This window comes from Oncorhynchus nerka, linkage group LG21 (genome assembly GCF_034236695.1).
Source record: "Oncorhynchus nerka isolate Pitt River linkage group LG21, Oner_Uvic_2.0, whole genome shotgun sequence".
Classification (NCBI taxonomy): Eukaryota; Metazoa; Chordata; class Actinopteri; order Salmoniformes; family Salmonidae; genus Oncorhynchus; species Oncorhynchus nerka.
In genome coordinates, this window is record NC_088416.1 from 12786223 (window position 1) to 12802131 (window position 15909).

At 40.4% G+C, this 15909-nt stretch overlaps 1 pseudogene; it reads left to right on the forward strand.

Moving 5' to 3' along the window:
* LOC115103938 (spectrin beta chain, non-erythrocytic 1-like) overlaps positions 1–15909 on the forward strand; it is a 115652-nt pseudogene that overhangs the window by 38416 nt on the left and 61327 nt on the right.

Genomic DNA, 15909 nt, shown 5'->3' on the forward strand with positions numbered 1-15909 from the left:
CTCTCCAATATTTTGGTATTTTCAATTTGTCTGATTATCGCAGAGGTTGACCATCACAGAAACCCACCCAGAAACCCACACCCCTATGTCACCACCCTATTTCCTTTATCTGTTTCATAGTAATTCCTATGAGGTGAGTCATGTAGAAGGATGTATGTATTTTTCTTATCTAAGAATCTGACTTAAAACCGAGCATTACAGGTCTCGGTGAAGAGGCTTGTATAAAGAGGTTATGTAAATTAGGGAGCAGAGGTGACTTGCAACTCGACTTTGACTTTAACACCAATGACTCGTGACTTAACTTGGACATGAGCCTTTTAACTCGAACTGACTTGATACCCTCTCCAAGCCCAAATATAAAAAATGATGCTATTAAAAAAAGTGTGCAAAGTGAATCAGACAGCAGCCAATCTAATTGTACCAGATGAGAAAAAGTTGCGCATGGCAGCGCAGAGGAATGTCGGCGGGTGAATTCAGACGGAGCCCTTGGAAAGATGATACCCCAAATTATTATTTTCGGATATAAAGACAACGCTGTATCAACAAAAAAATGGATTGCAACTTGCAAAACATGCGGGAAGAAAATTACAGACGGAGGCGCAATAACTTCCAACTTTGTTTGACATTTGAAGTTGCACAAAGAACGGTAAGTCGTGGTTAATATAGCCGACAGCTATATAGTTTATAACTTTGCTAGTGTAGCATGTAGGCTAACGTAACGTTAAATCAGTGAGCCTCCACACAGTGAGTCAGTGCGGGAACGTGATCATTGCACCCAAGATTGAGGTACAACTGGCTAGGCAGTCGGTAGCCTAAATCCTGCCTGATGTTACTGCTATTCCTAAAACCATTGACACACGTTAGCCTACTGTAACCACACACAGAGAGGGTGTGTTAAGGTTAGGCGATTGTGTACAAGCCTACATCGCCCGATTGCGATCCTTGATAGTCGATTGCTATGGGGGGGGTCTTCCTCATTTCCATGGAAATATAAAGTTGATTTGGAAAGTAATAAATATATTTTTAAAAGCGTTCATGATTTGCGTAAATGTAATATACTAACTCTTACTCTTGTTAAAAATATGAAATGGTTTTACATTTGGTGAACATTTTGACTTGTTTAGGACTGTTTAGGTCTTGAGACTTGACTTGAGACTTGTCGATCTTGACTTGAGACTTGACTCGGACTTACCTGTTTTGACTTGGGACTTGAGTGCTAAGACTTGAGACTTTGGCGCCTGCAAGTTCACCGGATGTTGGCCAGGTGGGACGCTACCGTCCCACCTGCCCATAAGTTTTAATGTGTCATGTGTTTGCCATTTACAGTTCATAACTTTTTTTTGCTCTGTACAACTAGGAAAGTATATTCTTCATGTGTTTTTACCCAGTGTATATTTGTTCATATAATTTTTTTACCCCTCCCTTATGCTTTGTTGTGATACAACAAATATAATATTATTTAACACATAATAATATAATTTATATTACGGGAATTCTAGTGTCATTATTAGCATGTGTTCCTCAATCAAACAGCCCAAGCACATGAACTACTGTACATAGATGCAGATCCCTAAGGTTGGACGGACAGACAGTCAGAGAGGCAGACAGCAGAAAGACAGACAGACGGTGTCCCTTCTGGCCTTTTCTCATTCCCTGTGTCCATTGTCGTAATGATTTTGATTTGTCTTTTCGCACAGTTGCTGGAAAACAAATGACTGCAAGACTCGTGGTATTGAGATGAGCATGAATTCATAACATCACGAGGAATAGATATAAGGTAGCTTAATAACTGTGGCCTCCTCCTTCGCCACAAGGCTTTCTCATGAACAGGGGGACAAATGGGATATTGTTGACGGTGCTGCTACTGTATGTAGCAAAAATACTCTGTGGCAGAGAACTCCTGAGACTGCCATGCATATAAGGCAACATGGTTGAGTCCGTGGCTAAATCCAAAGGGGAATAATTATGGAAAACATTTTGTCAGAGTCTTGTATGGATTACATTTGGTTGTATTTACTAGGATTATCTGGACTTTACAATTTGTTTGTTTGTGTGACCATACTTTTTTAATGACTAGCTCAGAATATGAAATAATAACTGTTATAGAAAGTGTCTCTGCTTAGAGAGAAATCTATGTCTGTCCTTTCCCTGGCAGTGTTCGCTGCGGTACCTTGGCTATTTATGTTTGATTTGTAATCAGAATCCTTTTCGCTTTGTGATGTTCTGCCTAGTGGAAACTGGTTGATTGTGCTCCTCCTTTGTTTGGGAAGCAACCATTCATTGGCCAATATGTGGACTATTCATCCATTAGGATGAAAGAGGGGGAGGCTTTCAGTTCACCTCTGAAACAGGATGTTTGTATGGTCACTTTTTGACATTGGTCGCTCACATTATTTCAAACCAGCATTTATACATTTCTGGAATGGCCAGATTTTTCCTCTGTCACTGTCTGAACAACAATGCTGGGAATTGGCAGGCTTGTATCCTGGCTAGCTTCCCTCTACCCCCTCCTCTCTTCAGGGCTTAGTACGGCCCAACGTCCTCCCTCTTTCTCCCCACTGCATGGACATGAGGCGGTGACATCATCACTGAGCTCCCAGGCCGTGGCTAGCCAGTGACGGAATTACAAACTCCTGTTCCTCTTCCCTCTCTAAACCCATCCCCCTCCTCCACTTTTCCCTCCAGACTTATGAAAGGTGTGCTGTGTGGGAGGAAAACCCCTTTCATTCTCTCTTTTTATTGGACACCTTTCTTAACTGTCTGCCAGTTGAGGATGAGGTACAGTGATTTTTTTTTGGTGGGGGGGGGGCAATACCACTCAAAAGTGTGCACTCCTGAATGGGTGAGCAGCTTCACAACCTAGAGGGAGAGGGGCGTGAGAGGGGGTGGGGCGGAGGCTGCTTTTGAATGGGTTGAGAGGGAAGACAGAACTAATCAAGAGAGAAGAAGAAGCATGTTGTGACCCCTATCTGACACAGATCCAGCTTCTCCACTCCGGTTCCTTCAGTGGCTGCTCTGGGAAGAGTAGTGTCCTTGAACATTCCTTCCTTTTGTTACTTTTACTGGATTCTTTTTTGGGGCTTGTGGTGTAGCAAGGGTGGTGGTGGTAGGAGGCTAAAATAGCCCACTGGATCCCTTAACTTCCCTACGTTTTTCGCCTTGCTGTGCTTGTTTTTTCTGAGGGGAAATTTTCTTTCAGCGGGTCCCAGTTTTAGTTTGGAACTATGGAAATGGACTGGGAGTTGGGTGGGAAAGATATACAATTCACAGAGCCGGACTCTGGTTTCCCCGCTCAGGTGGCTTTCAACTACATGTTAGAAGGGCGCTTTAAACAGCTTCAAGGTAAGTGAATGCTGGAGGCTGCAGGCGCCTTTTCTTTATAGGTGTTGCTATGCTATATTCTCTGTCAGCATATCGATGGTGGAGTCTAGAGGGAGAATTCTGGATCGTCTGTGTTGAATTTGGCAGTTCTTTATCAGGGTAATGGTATGTGGATGAAGAGCATTATATTTCATTATTGTTCTTTGACTTCTCAGAAAATAAAACCAATTGGGTGTCTTAATCCTAAAGGAAACGGTAACTGTTAGTGGTGGATATGTCACGTTTAGTATGGCAGCACTATGATCTGGCAAAAGGATGAATTTCAGACTGGATTATAAGGCTGTCTTTTTTGGGGGGATATTAATTTAGTGTTGACAATAAAATACTAAATAGCTGTTTTCGAAAAAGGCCCTCTGTCTACAAACACACAATCCACAATGCTATCTAAACGGCATGCATGCTAGTTCCTAGCGGGTAGTCAGGACAACAATAGCATGAGAGGGGACAGGGAAGGCGGGAGTGGGAGTGGTTGTTTTTGTCCAGCCCTCCCATGAAAATACACTTTCAAGGAGCCAAATTCTAGGAAATGATAGCGCTTAACAATATGTTTTTACACAGTTAGTATAAGTATCTTTTTTTACAAAAATGGCATATATTACTATTAGTTATACAGTATGTCATTGTGTGATATTGTTTACTCTTGTTTAGTATATTTACTATAAAAATTACTTGTTTTGTTTTCTAAATACATTTTTTACATTCATTTTCATATTTTCATTACGATGAACCCCAGGTTAGACTGCAATAGAAAAAAATGAGAAATGAGCATGCCAATGTTACCATCATCATACAAACTTTTTTTTAATAGTCCTGTCTTTGTTGACATCTTTGTCGGGGTTTCTCTCATCCCAAAGAGAATGTGGTCTTTGCCACATGAAAATATCAGTCATTAACTCAGCCTCTCTATGAATAATTGTCTGAATGCACTATTGTGTTGTTGAATGTCTCTCTTCTATACATTTTATATATATATATAAGTCCCCTTTTCATTAATAGAACATCAAATCTACAGCAATGGTCAGAATTTGTCCAGTTTTGCTCCCTTGAATGGTATAAACTGGCCACAACAGCTACGTGGATACGACTGGATGAATGTGTGCCGTTTGTTAATATGTAGCTTTGTGTAGATTTTACTGACTGCTGACACCTTGTCCAATGTTGTAAAGCAGCCAGAATGAAAAGGAAGACCGAGAGATAGACTTGAACTTTCATCCTCTGGTCTATTGGCTTTACTAAGTCATGGGATGACTGAATTGATAAAACATCACAGAGTCAACGTTATTGATTGCTATTCTTGTGTCATGTACTGCTAGCTTGAAATTGTTATGCTTCATCATATTTTTTTTAATTGAGTGAAGATATGGCAAAATGTATGGATTGACCTGGTGTGCTGATAATGGAAATTGTAGAACTGTAACAGGGTCCCGAGTGGCGTAATGCACTGCATCGCAGTGCTAGAGGCGTCACTACAGACCCTGGTTCAATCCTGGGCTGTATCACAACCGGCCGTGATCGGGTGTCCCATAGGGCGGCACACAATTGGCACAGAGTTGACCGGGTTAGGGGAGAGTTTGACCGGGGTAGCTTGTCATTGTAAATAAGAATTTGTTCTTAACTGACTTGCCTAGTTAAATAAAGGTTCAATAAATAACAAATGTTGATAGGGTCTCAAAGGATCTAGGAACAGTAACGTTCAACTGAAGATTTCAGACATACTGTAAGGGGAGTAAGATTACCATTGGTTGAATCCCTGTGACCCTTGATTTTAGCCAGAGTAAAGTAGTAGCCTTGTTCCACCCAGAATTGGTCATAGAACAGTTCTCCTGTTTCTGTAGCGTGAGACAGCTTGATGTACAAGTACATCCCCTAGACAGGACTCTGGTCTATCGCATGACCTGATATTAGGCAGAGCTCTCTGGTTCATTAGTTCATAAATGTGTTATATTTTCAGCATAGCTACGTGGTGTCATTGTGCCAGTGACCTTTTCCAAACAGACATGAACTGTGAAAAACATTTAGCAAATCATTTTGTGTTCCCGTGGCTGTATCAAACGAAAGGAAATTGAAAGTGCGTTGTCAGGTCTCACGAATTGTTCAGTTTTATCTAATACATTTAAGGCTGGTTGTACTCCTGTACTTAAAAGCACTTTTAATGGAGATTTTCCATTGCTCCTTTCTTATCCAAGAGTAGGCTTAATCTGAGTCCTTGAAGTGGGGTTTTTAGGTCAATAATTTGCTTTGACAAGCTTGCGCTGGCTTGGTTACATATCTACCATAGTTGCTAAAGCCGTGCTGGAAAGGACCTTGTGAAAAGACAATATCCGATCTAACGTTATATTGTTTGGGTCGGAACAATAGTGTAAAAATAGTTAGTAGATGCACTCCAGTCGCTTTTGTACCAGACTGTAGCTATTTCTCCACACCAATGACCTGGACTACCACCACACAGACTTGAGTGCTGAAGTAATACCTTTGTCGGCAAACAGGCCCCTGGCAACCCGGTTTCCACCACAGTCAGTCTCTAAATGAACGTCTGTTCTGCTGGCAAGAAAATATTTTATGGAGAGACAAAAAAAGAAGGCAACAGAAATAAGTCTTTGAATGGGTTGGTTGGGGAAGGGGGCAAACTTGAGAGAGCCTGTTGAAAAAGAGTGCAGTTATGGCCTTAACAAGTTTGATTTACTCGATTTAGCTACACTGACCGACTATTTGACCTTGACTCCCCATTTGCAGGATACCCCCGAAATATAGCATTGAATGTTAACTTCTGTTATGCCCTCAGTTGTTGAATTCTGATAAGTAAGTACCAGAGAATAATATTTGCATAGGCTGGGATTAAATCTAATTGTGCTTGGTCAATAATGCAGCTTTTAAAGGCAATGTTCCCTGCTTTTGCGACGCATTCACAGTAAACGCTGCATATGTCGGCTAAATCGGAAATTACCTTTAAAGGTGCATTGTCGACGAAGCGTGATTGGATTGAATTGCGGCCATCGTCCTAGTTAATACCAGGTAAATACCAGTGGAAACTGTACTGTAAAATATAGTGCTATCATGACTTTTGAGAATAGTAAGAATGATCTTGAGGTTTTCAACCACATCTTTACTGTAAAGTAAGTAATGATAAAACATATCAGATAATTCAAAGACATATGTGTGTGTGATACCGAAATGTAGTGAATGTTTTAACTGTGTAAATGGACACAAAGCCATGTTCTGTTTAGTGCTTTGTTTTCCCTCTTGCCAGGCATTGACTGCCGGGGAAATGTTGATGTTGAGTCATTGATTTGAAGTATATAGCTGTTGGTAGTTGCCTGTGTGATAATCTGAGGCCTTATTAAAGAACAAACAGTCCATCTGCCATAACACCATGACTTATCTGACCGATGATCTGTTTTACCCTTCTATCAATGGAGGGACTTTATCCACTTTATGACATGGAGACATCTTGTCAAGTACGGTACCTGGTATTTATGTTTCCTTGTTTTGTCAGCATAATATTATTACATCAACATTGCTGGTGGGCAAAACATCATTAACACACACAGTTTTTGTATAATTTTGATCTAGTTTTCAAACAACAATCAACAATAGCATTTCAGGTTTTGCATGAAGTTGACTTCCTGTATGGCAACGCAATCAAATATCAACCAAAGTTGGATGTGGATTTGACAACGCATTTGTCCTGTGGTTAGTCACCCCTAAACATGGCAGTGTGACCTCATCCAGCCCTTACACACAGGAAGAATTTCAATCTTCTGGCCCGCCACACACCACAGGATGTTGATTCAACAGTGAGGGAAGAAGGAAGCAACCTTTGAACTGCTTCACTAAGATGTCCAGTCTTTCACCTTTGTTTTTCATCCTTGGATACTGATTTCTAGTCTGTTCATTTGTTAGTTTGCCAATGAATGCTATATCATATAATATGTATATCTAGACCTAAACAAAATGGCTGTTGTTATTGTTGTCCCTCTGAATGATTGTTTTCAGTCTCTGCCAATCATTCAAATCTTTCACCACGTTCAGTATTTCCTTCCAGCTAAGGGTGGGGTAGTGATCCAAAGTGCCTTGAACTCTGCAATTCCGGAGTAGTGCCCTAATCAAGATCTCCTTTTCCTGCCGAAACCTGGAAAGAGGAAAAAATAGAGAGAAAAGAAACCAAACTGTAATTTGAATGAATGCGCATCCCTGTTGAGATAAAATGAGATTAGCTTTTGGGAACCGGAGAGTTAACCCCCAGGATAGAGATACACGATGCATCAATAAATCAATAGTTTCTATTCTGTGTCAGTCATGATGACCAGACTGCTCATATCCCAGCTGGTTAGATTTGCTTCTTTGTTCCTGAACTCCAAAGACAATAGAGCTGTGGGTCAAGTCAAGGTCACAATTTGGGATGGTTTTCTCTGGAAGAGAGTGATATCCAACACGATTAGGACTACAGGACCCTATTAATCAGTGCAATAGTAAGAAATTCATGAATAGCCTCTGATAAATAAGTGGATATACTTGAATATATGGGTTATTCCACAAATTAGGTTCCATTTGCATAGCTGCGGGAAGTAGGGGTGCTGGCACCCCCTGATAAATAACAATAAAGAGATAATGAATATAAAAAATATATTTACAAAATTAAGTAAAATAAATTCCCACCAAATTAGTGCACTAAGGCCTTTAATTACTCCTGTATAAAATGATAAACATTTCCCTCAGTTGACCTTAAAAGAGGGACAGGTTTTTTTCCTGCATAAAATGAATCACTAATAGCAAGTCTTTATTCATATAAAAATCGGATTTATGGAATTTTCCATGTGGTGCATATTAAAGGGCACTTCAATTAATATAACAGACTTTTACAATTCAATATTTGTGGACAATTTTTACTTAAGACACAGAAACTGACACCGCACCGATGCAAAGTGAAACAAAGTGTATTCCATGCGCTCATATAGATGAAATGTGGATTAGAACAGCGTCAAATAGCATTAAGTACGATGTACAAAATATGTACCTTCCAATGCAATTACCGTTTGCATGTTTTTTAGTGACACTAAAAAGGTTGCCATCCAACCTTGTCATGCTAGTAAAGTACATGTAACGAGATGGCGGATGGAAGACAGGGTGGTGTGGCTTCTCATTCGAATGCTGTAAATTTATCTAAACCATCAGGTGTACGCCGACCCCAGCTAAGCAACTCATGCAAAGAGTTAAAGCGCAATTGTGTGTTTTATCTTCAGTACTCTGCCATGATTGTCAGTTATGTAGCTGCTCTACTGATAATCTCAGTGCGTCCTTGCTGGGATGACACAAATCTACTGCCGGAGAATACCAACACCAAACACATTGGTTCACCGTTCCACTGGAGCGGACAGTACACAGTGTACCATAATGTTCTGAATAATGGCCAAGTCTACCTCGCTCCCTATTCCACTGAACCGCTTAGGCGTAACAAACACAAGTCCAACATTTATCGGAAACTGTTAAACTACCCTCCTGCTCTCCGGGGATGTGCAACTCAATCCTGGGCCCAACATCACAGAGCCAGCGATGCTCACCGGAGTGGAAAGCGGTGGATGGCCTCGTGAAAACATTGTAGCCAGGCACAATCAAAGCAGCATATGGAGAGGTTTTATGGAGCTGATCGTTGCCTCTGTGGAAGTGGGTGAGTGCTATGGTCCCATGGTTTCTCTCGGCTCACCCGGCTCCAGGATAGATTTTGACTCTTCAAACATACCCAAGTCGCAATATGCGATCCCTGACTCTGCTTCTGGTACCCAAGCTGTTTTAATTAGTTCCCCGCATCCAGTGCAGGCGGGAGGGATTGTTAATTGCGCTACCTAACTGCCCATAATCAAAACAAAACAAAATGGCCTAAACCCACCCGTCAGAAAACACAGAAAATGAACCTTTTTTTCAATGTGTCATCTGGGACCCACGAGTTAAGCCCAAGGGACTACTAGGGGGGCACTTGAACATTCGTAGTGCAATTCCAAAAAGTGATCAAATTCAACATCGACTCAGACTCCAACCTTGACTTCCTCTGCCTCTCAGAGACACGGCTCCATAAAAACTCTCCATATGCTGCTTTGATTGTGATTGGCTACAATGTTTTCAGGAGAGACAGGATTGAAGGAAGAGGAGGGTGTGTGATGATTTAATGAACATATCCGGTGTAAACAAATTGAGTGGTCATGTGATAATGAACTAGAATGTATTGGCCTGTCACTGTCTCCCCAAATGTATTTTACCCTTATTGGAATGCATAGGCCACCTTCCACCAAAAGTGTGTTTTTTGATCAGTTTAATAACATGCTTAGGGAATGTGACTTTGGGAAAGAGGTAATCTTAATGGGAGATTTTAACATGAATTATGAAGACAAGTTTTGTAGGAAAACCCTCAAACGATCACTAATACCTTTGACCTTACACAGCAATTTAAAGGGCCAACCAGGGTGACTTGTTGCTCTAAAACACAGATTGATTTGGTGTTCAGTAATAAACCAGAGAGAGTGACTAAATCATTCAATATGGTTACTGGGCTATCTGATCATAATCTGACACTTATAGCCAGAAAGCTGTCTAAGAGCAGGTTTAACCTCTCTACTGTTAGAAAGCCGGATCAACTAAGAATACCTAAGAGTGAATTAAGCTATTTTGAAAACGCAAATAAGGGAATTAACTGGAATGATCTCTTGTCCTATACAGACGTGGAAGCTGATAGTCAAGTTTTTCTATCCACAATCCAGACTACAATAAATGGTTTCCTAAAGAAAATCAAATCAAAACCTGGCCAAAAGAGCACTCTTCCTTGGCTAAATGGAGAAATCTGGAAATTGATGAAAGAACGAGATTATGCTCTAAAAATAGCCTCTAAGATCCAAATTAGAGCATGACGAGCATAAGGCGATGAAAGGAAATCGAACAGGCCAAGGCAAACTTTTTTTGTTAATAAAATTGCTGAAGCAAATGGAAATTCTAAACTGATCTGGGAGAATCTAAAAACGTTAACAGAGAAAGACCATAGTAACACTGCAAAAATACTAGAAATCATGGTGAATAACAATCTAACCCAGGATGCAGTCGAAATGGCAATAGCCTTCAATTCCTACTTTATTGACTCTGTCAGTGTACTGACACAGAACCCCTCCACTGGTTTCTTGGGCTCAGTGCTAGTAAATGATGCTCAACCTGTCTTCATCATAAGGGAGGTTTCTGAGTCAAAGGTGAACAAGGTGATTAGCTCACTAAATAACTCTAAAGCCAAAGATGTGTTTGGGCTGGACTCTACCTTTCTTAAAAACTACAAAGAGTCACTCATTGGTCCAATTACTAAGGTCACCAACACATCTATTGGTCTCGGGGTGTTTCCAAGGGTATGGAAGTCGGCCATAATAATGGCCCTCTTTAAATCAGGCGACCCTGCTGACGTGAGTAACTACAGGCCCATTAGTATACTACCTGTGGTGTCAAAGGTTATTGAAAAGTGTGTAGCAGAACAACTGATTGCCCACCTCAACATTCACATTACACTCCATGCAGTTTGGCTTCAGAGCGAAACACTCCACAAAAACGGCCAACTGCTTTCTTCTGGAAAATGTGAAGTCCAAGATGGACAAAGGGGGTGTTGTTGGGGCTGTGTTTCTGGACCTAAGGAAGGCTTTTGATACTGTTAACCATGAGATTCTCATCATAAAATTATCCAAGTTCAACTTTTCCCCTGATGCCTTGAGATGGATGAAATCATACCTTGAAGGCAGAACTCGGTGCAATGAGCTGTCGCCCACTCTTAGCTATGATGTGGGCGTGCCCCAAGGGTCAATACTGGGGCCCCTCCTGTTCAGCCTGTACATTAATGATCTGCCTTCTGTCTGTACTGGGTCTGAAGTTCAAATGTATGCAGATGATACAGTGATATACAGTGGGGCAAAAAAGTATTTAGTCAGCCACCAATTGTGCAAGTTCTCCCACTTAAAAAGGCCTGTAATTTTCATTATAGGTACACTTCAACTATGACAGACAAAATTAGAGAAAAAATTCCAGAAAATCAGATTTTTTAATGAATTTATTTGCAAATTATGGTGGAAAATAAGTATTTGGTCACCTACAAACAAGCAAGATTTCTGGCTCTCACAGACCTGTAACTTCTTTAAGAGGCGATAGGGATGACCAGGGATGTTCTCTTGATGCAGTAAGTGCCTGAATTTGACCATTTTCCTGTTCTGGTAGCCATTCTAAATGTAACGAGTACTTGTGGTTGTCAGGGGAAATGTATGGAGTAAAAAATACATAATTTTCTTTTGGAATGTAGTGAAGTAAAAGTTATCAAAAATATAGATAGTAAAATAAAGTAAAGATACCAAAAAACTACTTAAATAGTACATTAAATTATGTTTACTGAAGTACTTTACATCACTGCTATTTTGTGACAAAACTATTGGTAGAGTTGGAATCACATTGAACTTTAAATCATCACGCACTGATTTTTAACCGAAACACACACACTGGTGAGAAAATCTGCATAAAGAAAATCTGCAGATTCCAACTCTACCAATAGTTTTGTCACATTCAAATCTGTCACCATTTGGATGGAAACCTAGCTACTTACTATAACGATTGATACTAAAACCTCTTTATACCAACAGACATTTTATAGCACAAACTAAGAATCTCAATTGGTGGCACTTAACCCCCCCCCAAAAAAATATTAGTAGTATTGATTGAATTGAACTTCCTCTATTGCATCAAGGTCCTAAAGCGATCATCTGCTAAAAATGGCATTGAGATGACATTGGAATCATTTAAAAAACATGGTTGTCATTTCACATAATCAATGATGTATTTCTCTTAACCATATCCCCCTACTTGGCCCTTCGAGATACTGCTATCATTTCCCCATCAGCCCAAGGTCTTGAAAAATGACAAACGTCCTGACGTAGCCTTGTTTTAATGAACGACCTGAAATCGTCTTTATTGGCATCGCTTTTTTTAGTTGTTAAACAGCTCAAACTTTACTCTTCAACCTGTGTTAATAGTACGGGAGCTGTGTGTTTACCTAAAGATAAGACCAGATGCTAGTGCAACATTCCTCTAGCTAGCCCTCCCCGGAGTTGAGCTAGGGCAGTGGTGGAGGAGAGGAACACTGTTCTTCTGTCCAGCTCTGTCTTGTCCTCCTGTCTCACAGAAGACTCCTTAAAAAATCCCCACTAGCATGTACCTCTATGTAACACTTGTGGTGATGTTACCATGTTGCACTAATGCCACAGAAATGGGTTTGGATGCATAGGAGGTTGGTGGCACCTTAATTGGGGAGGATGGGCTTGTGGTAATGGCTGGAGCAGAATAAGTGGAATTTTATGAAATGGTTTCCATGTGTTTATGCCATTCCATTCACTCCTTTCCAGCCATTATTATGAGCCGTCCTCTCCTCAGCAGCGCCTGTGATGATAGCTGGTTGTACCCCCGAGGGGTAAGGCAGCAGGCAGGAGGTTGGCTCTGAGTCTAGTTAGTGAAGTCATACACAGTACAATTGTGGTCAGGGTTCAGTATTAACTGAGCGGTCGATTCCAAATCAATAGTGTTTATAGTGAAAGGATACCTTTTATTTCATATGTTGATATAATGTTTTGTGTTGCAGGAATGGGGGGGGAATAGGTTCAACCTTCTACAATTGTTATTCTTTCGGCAAGATCGTCAAACGTGTCAAATAAATCACTCCCAACAAAAAAGTCAAGAGGGCCTTGGAGTTCATTGCAAGGTGCAGCCAGCCCTGCATGCGGCAAGGTCATCGCTCTCATTCCGTCATGTGGCAAACAAACAATCAAATCACATGCTTACGTCTTTTCAGGGATAAGGAATGCAATAACAGGAAAATTGGGGAGGATTATAAATAAACCCGCCTTGTGTTCATGGATATGAACTCTGAGCCAGAGGGTGGGGCATTGTCCCTGTCAAGGGCCCCGAACATAAACAGGATTCCCACTTTCACTTTTTTTGAAAACATTTTAATGCTATGGATATATCTCATTAGTCTGCAGTGGCTTTCTCCCCTTGTCTCCTCACTTTCATGCACACTGTCCTGAGAACCCAGAACAGATGGCAAACAATATGGTCGACTGCCTATCAAGCATTTGCGTTCACCTGTCCATTTCCTTCATCTCAGTGGAGATGGAGAGACCAGGAGAGGAAGCCGTAAGACATTCTGCAATAGGTCTGAAGAGGCAAGGCCACCAGTCCCAATCCAGTCTAGTTGTTTTAATATCTGGATCATGAAAGGATGATGAGTTGAATGTGAAAAAGTGGGCCAATCACCCACAATGACCAAAACCTCTCATATTATACAATGAGTATCATTACTGTTACTATATATAACAACACATGGGTTCCATCATTTGCCACAATACTTAGCAACACAGTATTGATTTTGTTTACGTAAAACGTGTTACATCTGAATGGCAGTCTTACAATCTTATTGACATTTTCAATCTAGTCTTGGGGACCCAGGGAGTACACATTTTAAATATGCTTTAGCCCAGCACTAAAACACCTTATTCAATTAATCAGGGGATGATTACAGTAGTTGATTAGTTAGATCACTACTCTATTATTATTTCAGACTTGAAGTATTTCAAGTATTAGTATTTCAGATTTGAAATGAAAAGACCAGGCTGTATAGGGACAGTGTGAGCTGTTAACTATACTTCAATGTCTTGTTCCAGCATTATTATCTTCCATAGCCTTAACTAAAGCTACTTTGACAAAGTAGTTCACTACATCAAAGCTATATTGGGAAAATTATAATATCTATATCTTAAATGTCATAGATTGCAAATTGCAAAACAGATCACTCTTAAAGACAAAAACGATATTTCGAGTGATATTTAGGAACGTCTGATGCTCCACAAATGATAAAATACTGTGTATTCCATCCATATTTTCTTCTCTTTTTGCCAAAAAGTAGTGTGTTGTTCCAGTAGTTAGCTACACGGCTACATGGTCAAAAAGCAATTAACTACACTACCAAGATTTTAATTTAATCTACCACCAAGCTACGGCAAAATGTAGTTTAATTACTAGTTGAACTACATGTAGTTCACTACTCCCCAACACTGCTAATTTGGCAAACATAGGGCAGCAGATAGCCTAGCAGGTAAGAGTGTTGGGCCAGTAACCACAAGGTCACTGGTTCAAAACCCTGAGCCGACTATGTAAAAAATCTGCCGATGTGCCCTTGAGCAACGCACTTAACCCTAACTGCTCCTGTAAGTCTCTCTGCTAAAATGTTTTTTTTTTTTTTTACCCCAACTCTGCTTATCCGTCATCAGGAATTCACTTGTTTCATATCCCAATTAATTTAATGACATATCACTTTGACATAGCTTCTCTTTATTTCTTCCTTCTTAATTTTATTCCCGGTCTTCTTTTCTCTCCAGATGAGCGCGAAGCGGTGCAGAAGAAGACCTTCACCAAATGGGTGAACTCTCACCTCTCCCGGGTGTCCTGCCGCATCACCGACCTGTACAGGGACCTGAGTGATGGACGCATGCTCATCAAACTGCTGGAGGTGCTGTCTGGGGAGAGACTGGTGAGTACCGTGCTACCTGGGCTTATATGGATCAGTTTAGTCTTTTAGATCACAATGAATAAGATTACATGGGCAGGGAGGACCTGATCCTAGATCAGAACTTCTACTCTGAGATACTTGAGGGGCGTTCCATGAAAACGGTGCCTTTTGCATCCATTTGATATTTTAAGTAGCAGTTTTGCATCTATATTGCATTTTAAAAGTGTGTTATATTAAATGAAGTGCCCTTTTATTAAAGACCACACGGAGAACTGAATACTTCAATTAATATGAATAAAGACATACTATAGTGCCAAAATTCAGCATTTTGACATGTCCCTCCGTCAACCCTGTGTAATTCTAGGAAGATTTCTCCAAGTTTCACCATCATTGTAATGCCTAAGTTTGTCATTTCTGAAGATGATTTATTTTTTGTGATTACTGATTCATTTACATCTGTCCCTCATTTTAAGGTCAGCTCTGCTACGTGAACTGAACACTCATTTTAATGAGGTGATATTTTTTATTCGTTTATTTTCCTAAAGAAACATTGAACATCTAATAGTCAAATCAGTGTAAAAGCTTGTCAGTTGGTTCTACTCTTTCACAATTTTCTGGTGTTTTGTGGTGGAAAACTGAGCGGGTTGAGCATGACACGTCAACCCTGTTTCCCATAGATAGACAGGCTGGAAAGGTTTTAACAATTCAATTTTTTTGTGAAGTTTGCATTCAATTACCACTCCCTGTTGCACACCACAAGCTTCCATTCCTCCTGTCACAATGAGATTTTTTTTTTCTTCATTTAAACTCTTGACATGGGAAAACGTGTTTATGAAGTTGAACGTGCTCTTTATGATAGAATGTTAAAACATGGTGAAAACCAAAGTTTTTTGGAACTAAGTTACATTGGTGGAAAGACCCATGATACATACAGTACTGTAGCGACCCGCAGTACCCAGTGTTCA